At 39.4% G+C, this 21946-nt stretch overlaps 1 protein-coding gene across 2 annotated transcripts in view; it reads left to right on the top strand.

Moving 5' to 3' along the window:
- The first annotated feature begins 18525 nt into the window (after positions 1-18525).
- The window catches only part of LOC132795219 (protein Wnt-4), a 110498-nt gene continuing 107077 nt past the window's right edge, over positions 18526-21946 (top strand). The window contains exon 1 of one of the 2 annotated variants that reach the window (XM_060805824.1): positions 18526-18717. The gene's annotated coding sequence lies outside the window, so the exon portion shown is untranslated. The remainder of the gene's footprint in view (positions 18718-21946) is intronic. The other variant, XM_060805834.1, reaches the window with a different exon arrangement.

Genomic DNA, 21946 nt, shown 5'->3' with positions numbered 1-21946 from the left:
GAGATGAAGATGATGTCGTTATGCGCGTGCCTTGACTGACGTACACCCGTCCTTGGGGTGGCTGCGTGTCCTGTGAGTGTGTGTGCGAGTGTGTGTGTGTGTGCTCCTGCGGGCTGCGCAGCGACTGGCTGGCGAAAGTACAATACATCAAAGGGCACACACAGCCAGCCACATTGAGGCAGGGCTAGCCGAAGCGATTTCGTGTGCATTTATCGCATGCGATATAACGAAGGGATCTCTCAGGTCTCTCGCACCCATTGACTTTTGTTGCACTTGCGGCCTAATTATCACAAAATGCATTTGTGAATGATTAAGGTTTTAGTGACCCCTTCGACACCTGATGTACCCCAAAAATGTTTGTTTAAAGGCGCTTTAAGGAAGAGCTTTGGCAAAGGGCGAAATAAAAATGAAAACTGATTAAGTGGCATTGTTGTTGTTGTCTCTGCTGCTGCAGGGGGGCAAGGACACAAGGACACGCGACCGAGTGCCACTTCTGTTGAACATCAAAGGATTTAAGCGGCTGCAACAACAACAGGAACAAGAGCCAGAAGCATAGAAGTGAAACTGGCGCAACTCAAGGACTCCAATTATTGCATTCGTTGCCTTTGTTTTTGTTGCTGTTGCTATTGTTTTTGTTCTTGTTGTTGTTGTTGTCTTTGAAATATGCTAATTTACATAGCGGCGGCGGCATCCTTGCAACAACAAAGTGAGAAGGATAAAGCAATTGATTCGCGTCTACTTCCTAGTTTCTTAGAAGACAAACGACCTCGAATGTGGGTCGTGTATGTGCGAGTGTGTGTGTGTGGGTTTATATGTGTGTGAATGCTGAACTTAACCCTCTTTGACTTTTCACTTGCGCTACACTTGTTACACTTCAAAGGACTCCGACAGCTACAACACTTGTTGCCAGCTGCAGTTGCTACAAATTGTGGCAACATATGTGCCACTGTGGCAACATACGGCAAATGGGGCTAAGTGCAACTAGTTTTAATTGTGCAAATTTGTGGCATCACTTTAGCATTATATGAAAATAAGGTTAGTTTATTAAATATTATGAAATTTCAATATTTGTTTGAACTTATTTCAAAATTGTTTTCTACATGTTTATCTAGACTTTACAATGATTCAGCAAGTATTTTTTTATTTATTGGAAAATACACTTACCAAGGGAACTTTTTATTTAAAGTTTGCTTATAAAAGTATAATATTATTATTATTATAAATATATAATAATAATTATAATATTTTATACTCTCAATACGAAGCATGATGCATTATTTTTATCACATTAACATTAAAATTTTAAATATCTATCAGAATTCTTTCAAATCTATTAAAACTATTTCATATTTCAATCATTATGGGTTCTAAATTCAGAAATATTTTATATTTCTTTTGAAATATTTAAATATCTATGTATTTCTCTTTTTGTGGATATATGTATGTACATATACATATCAGTTTTTAAACTTTTTATATATCTTTCACAATATTGGTTAATTTACAATTCATTCATTTAAATCCAATATGGAAAATTATTGCATTTTTAAAACACGATACATAATTCTTATTTTAAAAAAAACTTTGTATCATAAAAATTTCATTTACACTAATTATTTTTTACATTCTAGCTTAAATTGTCTGTCTCAGAGTTAGTAAATATTCTGTTATTTATTTTTTCAATTTGTTTCTTATTGTTTATTTATATTATGAATACAATAATTGTGGGAGGTTCTTTCCATCATTAATTAAATTATACATATCGCTGTCGTTTGCTTCTGTTAGTAGCTATTTTTATTAGCACTTGCATTAACCAGTTTTGGCATTGTATTTTCAACCAAACAAACCATCATTGAGTAGTAGCAACAACAACAAGAACGACAATAATAACAACCACAACAAATTTGAGCATCTCTTTACCGCATGCAATTGCCATGAATCACCATCACCTGGCTGTAGACTGCTTCTCATTCTGTGCTGTGCTCTGATCTCCGACTCTGTGCCTTTGGCTGTGCCTCTGCCTGTGACTGTGGCTCTGGCGGCACATTCATCAATGTGCCGTTGACATTTGCTGCGCTGTTGACAAGAATTGTCACAATAAACAATACAACCACGACGACAAGCAGCAGCAGCAGCCAAAGAAGCAATAATGATAGCGGATGAAAAACAGAGAGAGAGAGAGAGAGAGAGAGAGAGAGAGAGAGCAGACGGACACGTGACATGGCGGGGCAGGGACAGCAGCAGCAGCATCATGATGTTGATGATTAGTTTGGTAAGTGGCAGCAAGAGGAGTGCGCATAAATTACCAAAAGGATTAACCAACCAGACGGAGACGAAGACCCAGAGCACAGAGTTGGGATTCAGGCTCTCAGACAGCTGAAAATGTAACTGGAACTGCAACTGCAATCGCTAAAGGGTTGTGGTTGTTGTTTTTTGCTGTCGCGCTGTTGTTGTTGCTGTTGAGCATGAAAAATGTGCAGTGAACTGTAAGGGATTCCCAGCTCGTTTAGCATAGCAGCCACAACAGCCCAAGGGTTGCCCAACGGGGCGGAGACGGGGGAGATGCCATTGAAATTAAAATCAGATCAATTGCACAGATATTAACATATTTTGTTGAACCGGGGCAAGTGTTGATGTTGATATCTCTGTTTGTTGAAGGGGTTGCTATTGTCTAGGCATTGATTATAGGGTATGTAAAGGGGAATATTAGCTAAATATAATGCAAAATTTTATATCAATGATTTTAATGAAGTAGAATATCATTTAAACGTGTCTTCTATTTTTATAGTACTCGATTGTTCGGAAAAGAATATTCCTAATTCAACGTGGTTCCCAAATTTACAAGACGATGCTCAAATGGTGAATATATTTGATCTATAATGATACTGATGATAATAAAAATACAGCTTACATTAAAATTAATTTGATTCTTAATAAGAATTGTATACAAAATAAATAAATGTGATATTTAACTTAATTTTATTTGAAAGAAAATTCCAATGAAATAATTGCTGAAAATAAACTGAATTTGTCATCTTATTAGAATTATATAAAAAGTAAATAATTGAGATATTTTGCCTGAAAGAATTATTATTATTAACTTTAACTTTTTTTTCATAAAATATAAATAAATTAGATGTATGGCATAGTTCTCTTTGGGAAACAGAATCAGCTCAATCCCAAGAAATGACCCTCACATTTAAAGATATATTTAACTCCGCATCCAATAAAATTGCAGGGTATGTGCATAGTCAACTCCTCTCGCAGCACAATCCAAAAATTGTGCCCTTAATTAGTGCAGGGGTTGAGGGTTGTCACAGGCATGTTGTAATGGATATCACAATAGATTAATCTAAATGATTTGCATAAGATGAAAATTCCCACGCCTCACCGCTGAAACATTTTCGTGGCTTTTCTTTTGCTTTGCATAGAGTTTTCCAAAAGTTTTTCAAGAGCTCCACTGCCATTTTGCAGGTGTGCCTTAAAGTCCAAAACAATTTATGCTCATTAAAATGAAAAAAAAAAAAAATGACGAAAAACAAGCATTTTGATGGCGTTGCCGAGGGTTACAGAAACGACAGAGATGAAGAGAGATAGAAAGCAAGTGTGTGTGTGTGAGAGAGCGAAAGAGAGAGAGACGTAATTTAGTTAATTTTCGGTTTTGTTGTTGCTGAATTTAATTAACTCAACGACGACGTTCATAAATCCCGACAAACATTTCAAAATGACGCAAATTTTGCACAGCAAATATTTGCGAAAAGTAAGAAATAAAAATAAAAATTAAGCGAAAATTAATCAAAGTGCAAGGCGAGCCAAGCCAAGTAGAAGGAGGAGCAGCAGCAGCCAGAGAAGATGGGGGGGGGGGCAAGGTGGAGGCCAACCTGACGACATAGCAAACATAACTCGACGCATTCCACTGGGCCAAAGTGGCACAAGGTAAACCCAAGCCCAAGTCCAAGCCCAAGCCCAAGCCCAAGTCCAAGCCCCAAAAACCCCGAACTCAAACCCAAAGGGCTACCAATTCGATGCGTTTCAGGTGGAGTGAAGTGAAGTCGCAACTCCGCTTCAGCTTCGGCAGTATGGGAAAAATTCCGTTGGCCTCCAATCAGTGGACGCAGTTTGCATTGCTCTGACATGAAAAAGAAATCAGTGCAAGAGCTCTCGAACTCTGGAGTTTTCGCTTCGGTTTTTGTTTTTTTTGGATGGGTTTTGCAATCGGTTTGCTGCTCATGCTCATGCTGCTTGTCCTTATCGTTCAGTCGGGGTTCAGTTGACCAAATGTGTGGGAAAATTTTTCATTTTTAATTGCACTTCGACCAGGCCTACAAAAAAATAAACCACAACGACAGGGCGTCGCAGCAACTCAGCGACAGACTCAGCGATGAAATTTAAAGAAGCCTCAAAAAGCTGCACATTAAAGAGGCATCGCTTCATCGCTGTTGGTTGTTTTCGTTGTTGACTGTTTTCCGTTGCCTGTTTGCTGTTGGTTGTTGGCAGTTTGGCAGCTTGGGCAGCTTGGCAATTGCCAGCTTTTTTGGCCCACCTACAAATCTCGCCCAGCTGTTGGCACAAAGCGTCTGCATGCCGGACGCGCCATTCTATGAAAATTCCTGGCAACGTCGCAGCCGCGGCTGGCATCCCAGCAATGCCTCCGTCTAAACTATGCAACTTCACTCCACTCCACTCCACTACACTCCACTCAGCTAGCTATCTTCTGCCCTCTAGGGGGCGTTGCTTTGCGCAAATTACAATTAAAAAATTGTTTCAAGTGGTTTACAAACCGCAGCACACACACAGCGCGCACAACAAGACCAAGCTAAACTCAGCAGCAAACCGGAACATTTGAGGACTGGGCAAAGTTCAAGTACTTGCGAAAACTCTTAAGCTCGAAAGGACAGACAAAAAGTTTCCAGGTTTTTAAAGAATTTGTTAGTCGAGTTTCTATAGCTTTACTTGTTTTAATTGTTGAATTTTAAGTAATGTGAGAAAACAATTACTCTTCATGTTTATTTGATTAAAATATTGAATTTGGAGTAATGAAAGCTTTTCTGAAAACATAGTTCTTGAAACACATAACAATGATATAATTTTTAAATTGTTGAGCTTTAGCAAATATAAGAATACAATTATCGAGCTTTTAAGTTTATTAAAATACCGATATACTGAAGCTTTTAATATAGGTAATGGGAAAATGTACTTGTGTAAGACTAAGCTCTTGAAAGCAATCGACAACTAAAAATTCATTTTATTAATTGCTTTTCTAAAATAATTTAACTGGTTAAAAGCGTCTTACTTCTTGTGGGAATGAGAGTAAGCATCTTATCACTTTGAGGATTGGCGATGTTATTAATTCATATTTAATAAGATCAATTAAAATATTTAAATTAGAATTGAACCTGAAACTTTAAGGTTTTATTCTTTACTATAGTTAAATAGTTGAATGAGTACGATTTTCAGATTAGTAGCAAATAATTTTAGCTTGCATAAATTAAGCATATGTTTATTCATCAATGAATCAGACTGATTCACAAAGATTCTGTATAAATAGGATATTAGATCATAGTTAGATTAAAATTCAACGATTTCATTTCACTTAAGCATATGCGCAAGCTATAGCAAAGCTTGTATAATCATCTAGGTAAACATTCAATATTTTTATGAGTCAGTGTAGCTTTTACTCAATAAACTAGGCAAATAAATGTTTGTCGATGAGTGTTTAAGCTTTTATTTGGAAACATTTAAATTGTTTTTTAATAGAAGCTTCAAACTAGAAATTTTAAGTGTAATTTAACTGGTTGATAAATTTCCAAAATCTAAACAACTAAAGTGGAAAATAGGATAAGCTTTTAGTTAAATATATAAACTTTAAATTTTTAGTTAGTTGAAATCCAATTTAATGCGATGTTAAATATTAAAAGTCGACTCATACACAACACAATCAATCAAGCTGTGAAAAATCGCAGGTTCATAAAGCTGCAACCCTTCTGCCATGAGGAGATCATCAAGAGTTGCCCAACAGTCGCTCGTTGTTCGTTGGCTCTGGCGGCCATCTTGAGTTTGCAGTGGCTGTCAGCCAACCAGAAGAAGCACTCGAAGTGGAGCCCGGAGTGGAGCTGTCTGCCTGTCTGTTGCATCTGTTGCAGTTGAAGTAGAAGTTGAAGTTGAAGATGGAGTTGCAGTTGTTGTTGCTTTTGCTTTTGCTCTTGCTCTTGCTTTTATTGTTGTTTATGACGTTGATGTGGCGCTGTGGTAAATGACGAATGCAGCCCAACAAGTTGCAGTTGACGGGCAACAGTTGGCGTACCTTTTTGGCATGCCATTGCCTTTCGGTTGTGGCAGCATGGGAGACAAGGAGCTGTGTGGCACATTCTCATTGGGGCAAAAAGGCGCACGTTGCAGGTTGCAACACAGCATATGGCGCTCACAGCGACTTGAGCTTTGATTTGCTGTCAAGTTGCAATCAGTTTGCTACGACACAAACACACACACACACATTTTTTGGTTCCTTGCAACTTCATTTTGTTGGCATCCCCCTTTGGGGCATGACGCATGCGCCGACACACAAAATGAATGCTTTTTCTGTGTGGGTGGAGCCAACGCACAGAGAATGAACATTAAGAGAGGCGCACAATGAGAACAACAGCAAAAGAGCGTGAAAAGCTCAAAGCTCAAAGCTTCAACAAGGCAGTGCGGAGCTTAAGCTTTTGGGTGCAGCTTTCAGGATGCCACACAACCTTGCCAGATGGCGCCATAAATCATTGTAAAAATGCCCCACAGTCCCAGGTTCGAATTCAGGTCCAGGCCCAAAGTTTCCCCCCGGGGCTCTTTGGTTGCGCACGCGCACAGCTTAAGAAAATTATGAAAGATTTACATTAATAATTCTTACAAAAGCCACACATAAATAGCCGTTGCAATCTCCGCACACCACATGCCCCACACACCTCGTCACTATCTTGTACTCCTCCTTTTCCTTTTCCTCTTGCGCTTCCAGGCCAAGCCGGGCAGAAACACAATAACCATTTTTATTAAGCGACAATCAGCGCGCGCTGCGCGATGCCTCCGCTTGGGGCTCCAGCAACAGCGCTGTGAGTAAGTTGTTGGCCTGGGTCCAGCTCCAACTTTAGCTCCTTCTCCTCCTCCCCCTCCATCTCCTTCATCTCCAGCTCCAACTCCTGGAGGGACTGCCCGCTGAGCATGCGTGCGGGGCTCTTGCATGCAAATGGAATCACTTTATTAAACAGCTTACATAATTCATGTGCTGCACATTTAATTTAAGGTCATCAGGCCGGCCTGGAGTGGACTGGACTGAACTGATCTGAACGGGAAGAGGCCTGAGACTGACTCGGACTCTGAGACTGACTCTTCGACTGGACTTGGTCTTGGAGTTTTGTGGTTGGCTGGAGTCTGCGTCGCTTGTTTGGTCTCTTGTGGTCTCGCGCTGGTCGCTTTCGTAGCATAATGAAAAAGTCAGTGTAATAATTTTTAAATGTTTGTAAAAATAGGTGTAGACAAGTTTAAATTTATTATGGGCAACGTTCTGGGAACGTGGAACGTGGGCAGAGTGAGCAAGCGCGGAAGTATTCGATAGTTTTGGACAAGAGATTGTGAGGTAGTTGTCTAAATTAAAGTTGCAAATTAAAGTTGCAAAGTTGCAAATAAACATCTGATTGTCACAAATCAAAGCATCAGCTGATGCGCCAAAGCCTTAATTAAGTTGGCAACTCCACTTAGCATAGCTCAACTGTTGAGTCTATCGAACGGGGAGTAAGTATTGCATTGATCCACACAGAGATGCTTTGAGCACTCACTAAGGGCAGCCATCTTCACTTATGCACTTTTTTTCACTGAGAACATTAATACATCAGACCAAAAATTTGCAAAGAAAAATTGCAAAAATAAATATAAAATAATACTGCAACCGAGAAAGGAATGCCAACACTTTTGGGCATTCGAGATTTTCTTTGTCCCAACTTGGATTGGCCGGCTCTTTTAGAGAATTTAGAATTGCTAAATTTTCTCTTTGCCACTGATTGGTAAGTAGTGTCAATCTGATTAGACCTTGCGGTAAAATGTTATTTTATGCAGCTTATTGGTCATACCGCTGGCAATTGCACACGCTAGACCCTCCATAGAGTGTAATAGGTGTTGCACATTGCGGTCCTCGCCTTCCCCCCCCACCTGTTGAACAGGTGCCACTAGTGAAGCGCACGCGGATATTCACCCTAACCTGCAAGCCTAAGGGAGAATTGGTGAAGGCAGCGAACCTCGCTGCGAACAGCCAGCTAGAGTGGGAATAAGGCGATAATCTTGCGGCAGCAAATCTTCGCTGCAGATTATCAAACGGTATTCGATAGCGGCTCAGCGAAGGCGATACTAGAGACGTTCAAAGGAGCGTAGATCTTCCGGCGAGAGATCTACGGCTCCACAAAAAAAAAACACGCCGGCACCATCTGCATTGGATTGTTTTCGTTCGCAAAATGCACTAAGAGTGCCAACATGGTTTGCTAAATTGAATAATTAAATTGAATTTGTATTAGTACTTGTCAAAAATCGACTAACTCATTTTTTCGACTTTTTGTACAGCCAACATGGGGTTCATAGGGATTTGAAAGCCTGATAACCATAACCCTTTATCATCTTTAACAGCTAACATCAACAAGCATATATGCTACGACGGATTCATCAGTTATCAGGCCTGCTAACATCGATGGAAAGTGCGTAAGTACGGCATAGCCGTGTCTATATTATAGTTGATTGGGGTTGTGATTGTGAGGTTCTCAATTCCGTGTGTTCCGTGTTGGTTCTCTATCTTTCGTATTATTAAGTCATGAAGACAACCGTTTAAGTAAAACAAACTAACGTAACGATAAATAAAGGCTCAATAAATCAAGCACTATTGTTAACTAGAGATAATTTTTATAAACAAAATGAAGTATGTTTATTAAATTACTGTATATCATGGAGAAGAAAACAATAATGTGTTAAACTTTTAATTCTAATTGGGCACTGAATGTGCGAGCGTTTGAGATAATGCGAGATGAGTACTGTCCCTCTCCCCTAGTATTACACTCTGTCTACACTTTAATTTATGATGACTTACTACCCAGTCGAAGCCAAAGACCCACCCCAGCCCTGAACTGAGCCGGCAAGTTAGCTAGACAGAGTAGGCTTAGACGAGTAGAACCTCGTGGTGTTCGTCACATAATTAAATGGCGCCCAACTCGTGAGGCCTATGGAAAATGTGCCCAAAATAAAAATTTCGTCATCAAAATATTCATTCTTTTTATTGAAAACATAGATGTATGAATTTTCTGCCTTCTGGATTGGCTGTTTACTGATGAGAAAGTCGGAAGCAGACCAGGCGAAAAGAACATACATAGCGGATTCATTAATTGATAGTGTTATCAATGAATTAAACCTGCTAAATACAATTTTCTGGCCAATAATGTGATTAAGGAAATTTTTGTAGAATTGGATGAATTTCGATTCTCTACCGAATCATTGTTAGGCCCAGTACACAATATTGTGTTGTGGTATTGAAATCGAGAATTGTTCAGTATTGGTTAATATCGATCTGTTCCTCTTTCAATCACAAACACTCATCAAATACGTTACTAATTAAAGTAGATTCAGACTCTCAGTACACACTTCGCATTGTCTTAAAATCGCATTGAAGGGTAAGTCCCAAACTTAAAACTTAAAACTTGAACACTATATTATCGCATATCGTAAACCTATTTTTGTCAATTACCTTGTCAATATCGAATACCGTACTAGTTCACATTCATACTTAAATTCATTATGCCGGTTACTCGCAGCCACGAAAACCTCGCATCAGCTAGTTCATTAATTCTTTGCAAAATTTGCAATGATTTAAAATCGTCTGAATTTGAATTAGTAAAAACTCCTTGTAGTCATAACTTTCACTCCGAATGTATATCCAATTGGCTCAATACTAGCGAAACTTGTCCAACTTGCAAAAGCCGTGCAGGATAGGAGATATTTTTGGCTCAGAACAATCTGAAGGGTTAAGCATGCTTCATACAGTTGCAGCACCCCAATTTCACGCGATGCCTCGGGAGCCGCTGGCACTAAACCGCGAGATCGACCAAAAACAAGAGCTAATCAGAGAGAGAATCTCATGAGAAATGCCGCACAATCTCCTTCTTGGCAACATAGGGCAAGCTTAGAACAAAATGTACCTACTTCCAGGCAGCATCAAAATGCTGCGCGAGAAAGTCGCTTACCCCGAGCATCAACAGGAAGTACAACCACACCCGTTCCAGCTGTGTCTGAACAACGAGTTCAAGGACTTATCACTTCTTCACTCGATAACTTTCGAGCGGAACTAGTCGCTACTATCGCTGATCAGGTTGAATTTGCCTTTAGAAACTTAAATATTGCCGCCCAACCGCCAATAGTTCGTTCCGAGGAACCGCAATTGGAATGGGATAACGAAATTCCAGATCAGAATAACGAAGGATTGGGGCAATCAGGAAATATATCTGGTAGTCTCGATCGGCCTGACCGAATTTCTAGTACCATTGTTAATTGGCATCTTAAGTTCAGTGGTACACCAACTGATATACCAATCGACGACTTTATATATCGAATAAATTGCTTGACCTCTCGTTGTTTGAGCGGAAACTTTGATACGTTGTATCAGTTTGCTCACTTACTATTCTCAGGTCCAGCGTTAACCTTCTATTGGAGATTTCATCGTAGCTCTCATCATAGGAATTGGTATAATCTTTGTTCTCGTTTATGCGAAAGATACCAAAATCAAAGAACCGATGAAGACATAAAAGATAGCTTACGGCGCAGGAAACAAAAGTTTAATGAACCTTTCGATGAATATTTGGATGCTATGTTGAACATAGCAGATACGCTTAATTCTCGTCTATCCGATACCGAATTGGTCTCTTATGTTAAACAGAATTTGAAACCAGATCTTCGACATGAACTGTTACATGTTCCAATTTCAAATTTAGCTATCCTTCGTAGAGAATGTCACAAACATGAAGAATTCTACTCCCAACTGCCTAAACATCAAAATCGATCGAATAACCCCAACCGAGTTATTCATGAGATTGCTTTAGAAAAAGACCTGGAGTTAGGCTCTGAAGATGAAAACTCAGAATCAGCAGATGTAAATGCTATGAAGTATTCTGATAATTTCAAATGCTGGAATTGCGATGAAATTGGTCATCGTTACCAGGATTGCCTGAAATCACGTCGCATATTTTGTTATGGATGTGGAAAACTTGACACATATAAACCAAACTGTACAAAATGTAAAACCAAACAGGAAAACTCGCAGAAGGGTATTCGCTTACCACCAAAAGCGGATATCCGCAATTAAAAATAGAACCAAATTCTCTAGAGTATTCTCAACCACCTGCTATATCGAATAACTTACCTGACTTACAAATTCATCGACATTTTATACCTTATCATTTGCGATTAAGAAAAATACACACATCTCCAAAATCGCGTGCTGCTCATCGTATGCATACATTTTGGTCGAAAAAGCGTGTACTAAATTCTTATAGGATATCAGCTATCGTAAATAAAGACAACGATATACGACCCTTTACTTACCTCAACATTCTCGATCAGCGTTGTTTGGCCTTGCTCGATAGCGGAGCAAATAAAAGCGTGATCGGAGGAAACTTAGCAAAGTACATTCTTGAAAATAATATTAACTATCTTAAATCCAAAGGATTTGTTAAAACTGCTGATGGACAACCTCAAAAGGTCGCTGGTACCATTAATCTTCCAATCGAATATAATTCGACAAAGCAATCGTTTGAGTTCCTAATTGTTAGCGCCATCACGCAAGATGTTATTTGCGGAATTGACTTTTGGAATAAATTTGGAATTTCTGTTAGTTATGTTAATGCAGTAACTGAATCTGAAATTGAAAATGAAACGATACCCAAATTGTCTCTTACAGTAATGCAAAACGCAGATTACAAGCAGTTGTTGATTTTTTCCGTCATGCGAAAGGGACGGCTTAGGAAAAACAACACTTCTTGAACATTCTATAGACACAGGAGATAGTACTCCCATTAAACAAAGATACTATCCCATATCTCCAGCTAAAGAAAAGCGACTTTGTGCCGAGATTGACCGCATGTTACGTTTAGGAGTAATAGAAGAAGCTTCGAACTCTGCATGGTCCTCGCCTGTGGTTTTGATTGTTAAACCTGGCAAAGATCGTCTATGTCTTGATTCTCGAAAGCTAAACGCAGTGACGAAGAAGGACGCATATCCCATGCCTAGCTTAGAAGGTCTTCTAAGTCGATTGCCATCTGTTAAGTGCATTTCCAAAATCGATTTAAAAGATGCCTTTTGGCAAATTTCTCTAGACAAAGAAGCGCGACCAAAACTGCTTTTACGGTACCAAATAGACCCTTGTATCAGTTTACTCGGATGCCATTTGGCTTGTGTAACTCACCTCATACAATGTGTCGTCTTATGGATCAAGTAATTCCCTATGACATGAAGGAACACGTATTCGTATACCTAGATGATCTATTGGTCATGTCCTCTAACTTTGAAGACCACTTACTGCATCTGACCGAAGTGGCAAATAGATTACGAAAAGCGGGACTAACAATAAATGTTACCAAAAGTCAGTTTGGAATACGAGAAGTAGATTACTTAGGCCATGTAGTAGGAGAAGGCACACTTCGAGTAAATCCAATGAAAGTGCAAGCCGTTTCCGAATTTCCGGTGCCACAGTCCAGACGCCAACTGAGACGATTCCTGGGCATGACTGGTTGGTACCAGCGTTTTATTCCCCAGTACTCAACGGTCATCTTTGAACTAACAGAGCTGCTAAAAGGAAAGAAATTTGAATGGAATGAAGAGGCCCAACATGCGTTCGAAGCAATAAAACATAGACTATGTGCTGCTCCGTTTTTGCGTCATCCCAACTATGAGTTGCCATTCATAGTGCAATGTGACGCTTCAACATATGGCATCGGCGCCGTATTAGCTCAACTTGATGCAGAAGGCAACGAACTACCCATTGCATATATGTCGAAAAAGTTGAACAAAGCACAACGAAATTATTCTACAACGGAATTAGAATGCTTGGCAGTTGTATTAGCCATTAAGCGATTCCGTATGTATATAGAAGGCCAATCATTCAAAGTTATAACCGATCATGCAAGTCTGAAATGGTTGATGAATCAAACAGACCTTCATGGCAGACTTGCTCGGTGGGCGTTAAAGCTACAAGGAATGGATTTTCAGATCGAACATCGAAAGGGCAGTCAAAATGTAGTCGCTGACACTCTTTCCAGAGCATTCGAAGAAAATGTAGATGTTGTTGAGCTCGAAATACTACCAGAGATAGATTTAAACTCGGATGCATTTCTCGAAAGTGATTATGTCGAGTTAAAAGAGAAGATGAGCAAATCCAATCTTCCGGATTTCAAAATCATAGACGGATATTTATATTACAGAGCAGTATTGCCTTCCGACGTCAGCGAAGATATTGGCGATGGCTGGAAACTGTACGTCCCTACATCTCTCAGAAATTCGGTGATAGTTTCAGCTCATTGTACCCCAACGTCAGCACATTGCGGCACAGCGAAGTGTCTAGAACGCATTCGTAGGCATTTTTATTGGCCACGAATGGTAGTGGAAGTGCGAGACTTTATTAGCAAATGCGAAATATGTCAAACCTCAAAATACCCGACACAAAATCTAAAGCCGCCAATGGGTATTCAAACAATTAGTGAGCGAGTATTTCAAAGACTCTACATAGATTTCATAGGTCCGTTTCCACGCTCAAAACTTGGTAATATTGGAATTTTTATCATCCTAGATCATCTTTCAAAATTCACATTTCTTATACCAGTTAAGAAATTTTCGACTTTAATAATCATTGATCACTTGCGCAACACTGTATTTAACTGTTTTGGCACACCAGAGTTCATAATCAGCGACAACGGCACTCAGTTTAAAAGCCGAGAATTCGCTGCATTTTTGTCTTCGTATGGTATCAAACACATGTTCACTGGAGCATATTCCCTCAAAGTAATGCAGCTGAAAGAGTCAATAGATCCATTAATGCGGCGTTAAGATCATTTATTCGTTCAGACCAGCGAGAATGGGATATATATGTTAGCAGTATCAATTGTGCTCTACGCAATAACATACATCAATCGATAGGCGCGTCACCGTACTATGTTGTATTTGGACAACATATGATGACGCATGGTAAAGACTACACAGTACTTAAAAATTTGAATCTCTTAAGTGAAGGAACTGCTCGACTCGATCGTGCTGACAAATTTTCTAAAATCCGTGCTGATATTCACAAATATCTGAAAAAGGCATATGAAAAGAATCAGAGATCGTATAACTTTCGTACTAAACAACGAACCTTTGAAGTTGGCCAGACAGTAATTAAGCGTAACTGGGCACTGAGCAATATGGCACACAATTTCAACGCTAAGCTTGCACCAGTCGGCCTTAAGGCACGAGTAAAACGAAAAATTGGACAGGCCTTATACCTATTAGAAAATTTAGAGGGCAAGGAAATTGGTCAATTTCATGCTAAAGACTTGTGGGAATTCAAAGAGTAACTACCTTCTTTCAGATTTTACGTCTTCGATTGAACTCTCGATTAAAATCTGCTGTTGTGAGGTAGTTGTCTAAATTAAAGTTGCAAATTAAAGTTGCAAAGTTGCAAATAAACATCTGATTGTCACAAATCAAAGCATCAGCTGATGCGCCAAAGCCTTAATTAAGTTGGCAACTCCACTTAGCATAGCTCAACTGTTGAGTCTATCGAACGGGGAGTAAGTATTGCATTGATCCACACAGAGATGCTTTGAGCACTCACTAAGGGCAGCCATCTTCACTTATGCACTTTTTTCACTGAGAACATTAATACATCAGACCAAAAATTTGCAAAGAAAAATTGCAAAAATAAATATAAAATAATACTGCAACCGAGAAAGGAATGCCAACACTTTTGGGCATTCGAGATTTTCTTTGTCCCAACTTGGATTGGCCGGCTCTTTTAGAGAATTTAGAATTGCTAAATTTTCTCTTTGCCACTGATTGGTAAGTAGTGTCAATCTGATTAGACCTTGCGGTAAAAATGTTATTTTATGCAGCTTATTGGTCATACCGCTGGCAATTGCACACGCTAGACCCTCCATAGAGTGTAATAGGTGTTGCACATTGCGGTCCTCGCCTTCCCCACCTGTTGAACAGGTGCCACTAGTGAAGCGCACGCGGATATTCACCCTAACCTGCAAGCCTAAGGGAGAATTGGTGAAGGCAGCGAACCTCGCTGCGAACAGCCAGCTAGAGTGGGAATAAGGCGATAATCTTGCGGCAGCAAATCTTCGCTGCAGATTATCAAACGGTATTCGATAGCGGCTCAGCGAAGGCGATACTAGAGACGTTCAAAGGAGCGTAGATCTTCCGGCGAGAGATCTACGGCTCCACAAAAAACACGCCGGCACCATCTGCATTGGATTGTTTTCGTTCGCAAAATGCACTAAGAGTGCCAACATGGTTTGCTAAATTGAATAATTAAATTGAATTTGTATTAGTACTTGTCAAAAATCGACTAACTCATTTTTCGACTTTTGTACAGCCAACATGGGGTTCATAGGGATTTGAAAGCCTGATAACCATAACCCTTTATCATCTTTAACAGCTAACATCAACAAGCATATATGCTACGACGGATTCATCAGTTATCAGGCCTGCTAACATCGATGGAAAGTGCGTAAGTACGGCATAGCCGTGTCTATATTATAGTTGATTGGGGTTGTGATTGTGAGGTTCTCAATTCCGTGTGTTCCGTGTTGGTTCTCTATCTTTCGTATTATTAAGTCATGAAGACAACCGTTTAAGTAAAACAAACTAACGTAACGATAAATAAAGGCTCAATAAATCAAGCACTATTGTTAACTAGAGATAATTTTTATAAACAAAATGAAGTATGTTTATTAAATTACTGTATATCATGGAGAAGAAAACAATAATGTGTTAAACTTTTAATTCTAATTGGGCACTGAATGTGCGAGCGTTTGAGATAATGCGAGATGAGTACTGTCCCTCTCCCCTAGTATTACACTCTGTCTACACTTTAATTTATGATGACTTACTACCCAGTCGAAGCCAAAGACCCACCCCAGCCCTGAACTGAGCCGGCAAGTTAGCTAGACAGAGTAGGCTTAGACGAGTAGAACCTCGTGGTGTTCGTCACAAGATGAGCAGCCGGAATGCCAGCGTGGGTTGCCTTCATGCAAAAGACATTACAGTTAATAATTCTGGACTTTTGTAGATATGACGGAACGCATAGCCAAAAGAATTATGACTAATAATAACGATAATAATGCTAATCATAATTATATCAACAGTAAATTGACAATATTAATGATCCTATTCAAACCACTTAGAATGAACAAGTTCTAAGGTATTAATTAAAACATCTTTATTTTAAGTGGATTTAGCGATTATAAAGTATTATAAATTTGTACATTTTATATATTAATAATATTGTAATATTGTTATTACTAAAAATAATTATTTTTCAAATAAAGCGTAGAGAAATTGATAGTCCCCAAAAAAAAGAAGAAATTTACTTATTGGATATTTGGAAACATTTTAAGAACTAAGAAAATGTTTATTTTTTATGATAAATTTCATAAGCACATTGAAGTAAATTTAATCTAATTTATAAATTTAAATGAAATTGGAATAAATGTAAATAAATTCTTAATTATTCTCTTAAAACTGAATTACAACTGCAAAACAAAAGATATTTCTTTGGATAAATTAAAAAGTCGAGTACATTTAACCGACTCAGTTGTGGAATCAATGAAAATACCAGAAATTTGGGTGTCTTTGAGCCTTCGGAATGAAACCACCTTGCTGGCTACCCACCATGACTGCATTAAAAATCAACTTAATTTCACTGCCCATGGGGTCAGTTTTATGAGAACACAAAAAACACACACTCACATGCACACAGCAGAGTTGGCAGAGAGGAAAGGCAAAAAATGATGAAGACCTCCAAAGTGGCAAAACACGAAATGGCAACAAAAATCATATTTTCACAGGCGCTTGGCGTTTGCGCAGAACTTCGCACTTGAGCACGCGGCGAGCTGAGGATGCTCAACCTGGAGGAGATGAAGTTGGAGTTGGAGTTGGAGTTGGAGTTGAAGCTAAAGATGAAGTTCGGCAGTTGTGGAGTGTGGGCATTAACGGGGCCGAAAAAGCGGTACCTGCGACTTCAAGTTGGCACGGAACTCATGTGTGCCTGGTCCAAACATACGCAATTATGTGTTTTTTATTAACTTCTCTGCTCTCTTGGTCTTGGTCTGATCTGATCTGTCCATCCTTGTGGGTCTGTTGGCTCCTCCATTCGGGGGGTCTGTTGAGCACACGCACTCTCTATATTATTTTAACACATGCTGCGTTTTGGGCTTTTTCTTCTTTTCGTTTCATTTTGTGCTTTTATCTCATGCTCTTTTTGGCAAAACATTTCCCTTTTGGCCCTTGACTGCTTAATAACTTTATTTAGCTTAGAACACTGTTGTTGTTATTGTTGTTGTAGGTATTGTTGATGTTTGTTTGTGTGTGGCTGCAACACGAAACTGTTTTGGGCCCATCAGTCAGATCAGGGCGGCAGTATTAATTAGTGTGGTAGTCCTTTATGGCAGATTGCTTTTTCGTTTGGCGGCTGTGGCTGTGTGTGTATTATTTAGACATCAGGACGTTGATTGATGAGCCCAGAGATCGCAGTGTATATGTGTGAGTCCATTTATATTGGTATTTGTATGGGTGTTAATGCGAAACTAATAACATTTCAAGCTGAGCTTAAAGCTTTTTCATCAGTGTGGTCACACTTCTTGGCGACCAGCGCTGACCACCAGCTGTTTTACTGCATTGACAATTAGAATATTTTAAATGCATAAATAATGCATGCTCACACATAAATACATTTAAGTACGTCACTTCTTTGTATAACAATATTAAACAGTTTATTATGATTATTTTGGCTATTATTTTCAGCTAATAGGTAATCGACTTTCAATAATCGATAATAATCAATAATCAATATGCTATCGACTATTCTGATTATTAGTTTCACTAGTAACACCTCGATGCATTTGTAAGCGGGGTCCGCGTGTCTAATTAGAAAGTTATTTTCGTTTTAAATGTGCAATATAAATAATTAATATATGCATTTGCTAATAGGTACACAAAACAACTATCGCGTTTAGTCGTTAATTGTTAAAATTCAATTCGTTTACCACGTGTAAAAGCAAAGTGAAAAAATTGCAAGCAGCCGGAAAAAATTTGGAGACTTGAAAGTCGACAGTCGCTATTGTCGTGCAAAGTAAGCGGGAGAGTTCAGTGAATGTGGAGAATTGTCTATGCACAAGTTGTTGTTAAATGCATAGGATGGCCGTGTGTGTGTGTGCGCAAGAGATAAAGTGCTAGTGTATGTGGGGGAGCGCTTTTTGCTGAGCGTCTCCAAATTTTTTTCTTTCTTTTTTTGCAAGTGATGAGCAGTGAAATTTAATTGCGCAGTGCATAAAAAGTGTGCTAAAGCTCAAAAGTGCAGTGAAAGTGAAGTGTCAAAGTTGAAAGTGCAGTGAATGTTGTGTGCAAATTTAAGAAGCGATATTCTTCTTCTTCTTCGTAAAAATTTCCCATAAAATTGTATAAGTAAGGTAAGTGAAAAGAGTAATAGCACATACACACTCACTATAATTTATATGTCCATATATTTATGTGTTTTATGCGTATAATTTGTTTATAACCCTTTTCGCAGTCACTTTACAAGGTAAATTAGCAGTTACCCACAATAAAAATGAACGCCACATGCAACAATTAAACAATTCATTTATCTTAATTTGTCTGCAATTTCCTTTTTTCTTTGTCTCATTCTGTTTGCCATCTCGTTCACACACTTGCCCAGCTGTCTGCGTTGTTGTTGCTGCTTTGCCTTCGATTGCTGTTTCGTTTGTTTCGTCTTGTTCATTCGTGTGCATTGTGAAGAGATGTTAAAAATTTGAAATTAATTGCTGCGCCTGCTGGTCCTTTGACTCGTCTCCACCTCCTTCGCTTACTCTCTCTCTCTCTCTCTCTCTCTTTCTCTCTGTCTTGTTCCCGCTACTCTCTTTTCTCTCATTTGAGTTGGTGTTTTATTTTGTGCTGTGTCATAATCTTCACACCCAAATCGCCAAGCAAGGATCTCTCTCTGTCTGTGGTGCTGAGAGATCGCCGTGCATGTTCGGCGTTGATGATCTTTGGCTGTAATCTTTTAATAATTTAAGCCAATTCGGCGTAAACCGTTAACGGCACAGACACGCATACAGACAGACACACATAGCATGACCATTTGGCCATTCGTTGTTTAGTTCTCTGGTTTTGTGGCTGCCCATCGCGATTGCGCCTTTGGTCTTTGCGCTGTGTTAATATTTGCTCATGATGATCGGCTTTTAAGGATGGTTCAACAACTCGAGACGGGACGACGGGGCATGACCAGGGTGTTACTGCTGTCTGGCTTAATGCTGAGAAAACCCTAATTACCGCATTAAGGTGTCAAAATGATGCCCATCTCTCTACCATCTCTCTGTATCTCACTGTCTGGCATTGCTGTTGCTGCTGCTGCAACAATGTGGCAAATTTAATGAATATGTCAAGTAGTCAGCGCTCCACGCTCAGTGCCCAGTGATAAATCTCTTGTCAGCCTAGAATGGGCTGGGAACTAACTGCAAGCGGCATCTCACAGCACAAAAGTTTCGTTGTTCGTCCCTTACTGTGTATATATGATGCGTTGTTGTATTCACTTTGTATTCATATATTTCAAAAACTGCAGTTTCAGATGTCTTTACTTAGTAATAAAATTTAATAAAAAAAATTAAAGGACCTAATAAGTCATGAGGCAGGCATTAAAGTGAAGACAATAATATGATAACATTATTACAATATTTAATGTTATACGAAATATGAAATCCAAATGACACTATAACATAGAGAGTTAGTTACTCAAAATAAATTTTTCTTTCAATTAAAAAAATTTTAATTACATAAAATAAAATACTTAAAATAAAATATCTGAAAAAGGAATAAAGTCCTTTGAAAAACGTACAGTTAATAGGCGTTCAAAATGATAAATATTGTGAAGGAATCACCCTACAAATTTTTACAACTCTTTTAAAAATTCAGAAGGTTGGAGTTCTGATATAATTAAATTTGTGTGTTTTTAATGGACTCTCAACAGTTTCCATTCATAGGGAATAAAGCAATTACTTATGGCGAGCACAGCACTCTGTATAATAAACTAAGAAATTGCAGCTCATTTGAAGAGTGGCCAGCCCCAGAAGCAACAACACTTTTTGGCCACTTTCCAATCACTTTTACCATGCGTTTAGTCCAGGCCAAGCCCCAAATGAAGACAACAGGCCATTTCCCATTGCCATTTGCCCATTCCAATTCGGTTTTTCAACCGGAACGTGCATGGCCAAAGCGATTGAGGAGTGAGACCAGCCAGCCAAACCAAGCCAAGCCAGGCCGGCCAAGTCAAACCAGCCCAAAAACGAACCGATCAAGCGGACCTCGGCTCCGACCCTTTTTCCCTTTTGCCACATTCTTCTTCTGTCTCTATGTGCAAGTGTGAGTGTGTGTCTGCCTTCTTTATTTTTTTGCGCCTGGACCTGCTGCAGCAGTGTCCAATGGATCTCAGTCGCAAGTTGAAAAAGACGCAGGTCTCGGGGTTCGGTTTTAGTTTGAGTTTGAGTTTGAGGTCCAGGTCCAATCGTTGGTCCGTCGGTCGTTCGTTCCATTTTAATAACATTAATTAAGGTGTTGCCTTCGTTGGTGTTCTTCACGCCTTTCCTTACAAATTACGCAGGAATTTCATGTTTCAGGTTTTGTTCTCGGCCCAAACCGAACACTGAAAGACGACGCGTCGGTCGAGCGGTTTTAATAGTTGTTCTTTTAGCGCCCCGTCTGTGTTTCACTCTCTCGCTCGCTCTCGCTTGGTCTGAGTCTTACTAGCTCTTGCTCTTTCTATCCTTTTTCTGTTTTATGTACGGACTTTGACTTGCAATTTGGCTAAAATTGTTTGCAGTGATCAAGCGTTCTGATATCTGGGATAGGAAGGTTCTGCAAAGTCAATGCAGTAGGAGTAACAGTCTGCAAATTAAGCCATTAGTTTTGCCGAAAATCGCATGGGAAAGTTCTTTCGCACTTATCAATATATCTTGTATATAGAAGCATCGAGTATCTGGCGCCATTTTAAGCGCCACTTGAAAGAAAATACCGCTGAAAAGAACTTTGATCTAGAAACGGCATAAAAATGCATTTTTATTAACATAAAATGCACATTTATAAGGCAGCTGTGAAGGCAGCCAGGAACTGGCGCGCACACACACACACAGACAGACAGCCAGACAGACACAGAGTCAGAAATGCCCAACTGGCCAAGGTCAGTTTGGGGTCAATGGCATAACACTAGGAGAGTTGATACAGCGATACTTATGTTGAGAGATAGTGAGATTTTCAGAGCGCCAGCTTCAGCGCCAGTGCCCAGAGTTTAGTTTGTTAGATGGATGACTAATAAGCGTCGCCACAATTAATTGAAACCCACTGATATGCATCTACCGAATGGCTCCAGATACAAGCAAATCTCATTAACGCGCCCAAGATAAAGCCACTGAATCTGAATCTGAATGCCCCACCGAGACGAGTATCTCACCATACTATACATTTTGTTCAGTCAAGTGTACGAAGTGAAGACCATGCCGATGCCGATGCGATGCGATGCGATCGTTCGATGCGATCGACGACGCGTCGATCTGTTGTCCACATCGGTGGCTGAGAGCTGCGATCTGAGAGCTCTGAACACTCAACTCGACTGTGGAACACAGAGAAACCCAGCAAGCCAAGG

This window comes from Drosophila nasuta, chromosome 2L (genome assembly GCF_023558535.2).
Source record: "Drosophila nasuta strain 15112-1781.00 chromosome 2L, ASM2355853v1, whole genome shotgun sequence".
Taxonomy (NCBI): domain Eukaryota; kingdom Metazoa; phylum Arthropoda; class Insecta; order Diptera; family Drosophilidae; genus Drosophila; species Drosophila nasuta.
The sequence above is the reverse complement of the archived record's forward strand: the minus strand, read 5'-3'. Positions and strand labels throughout refer to the sequence as shown.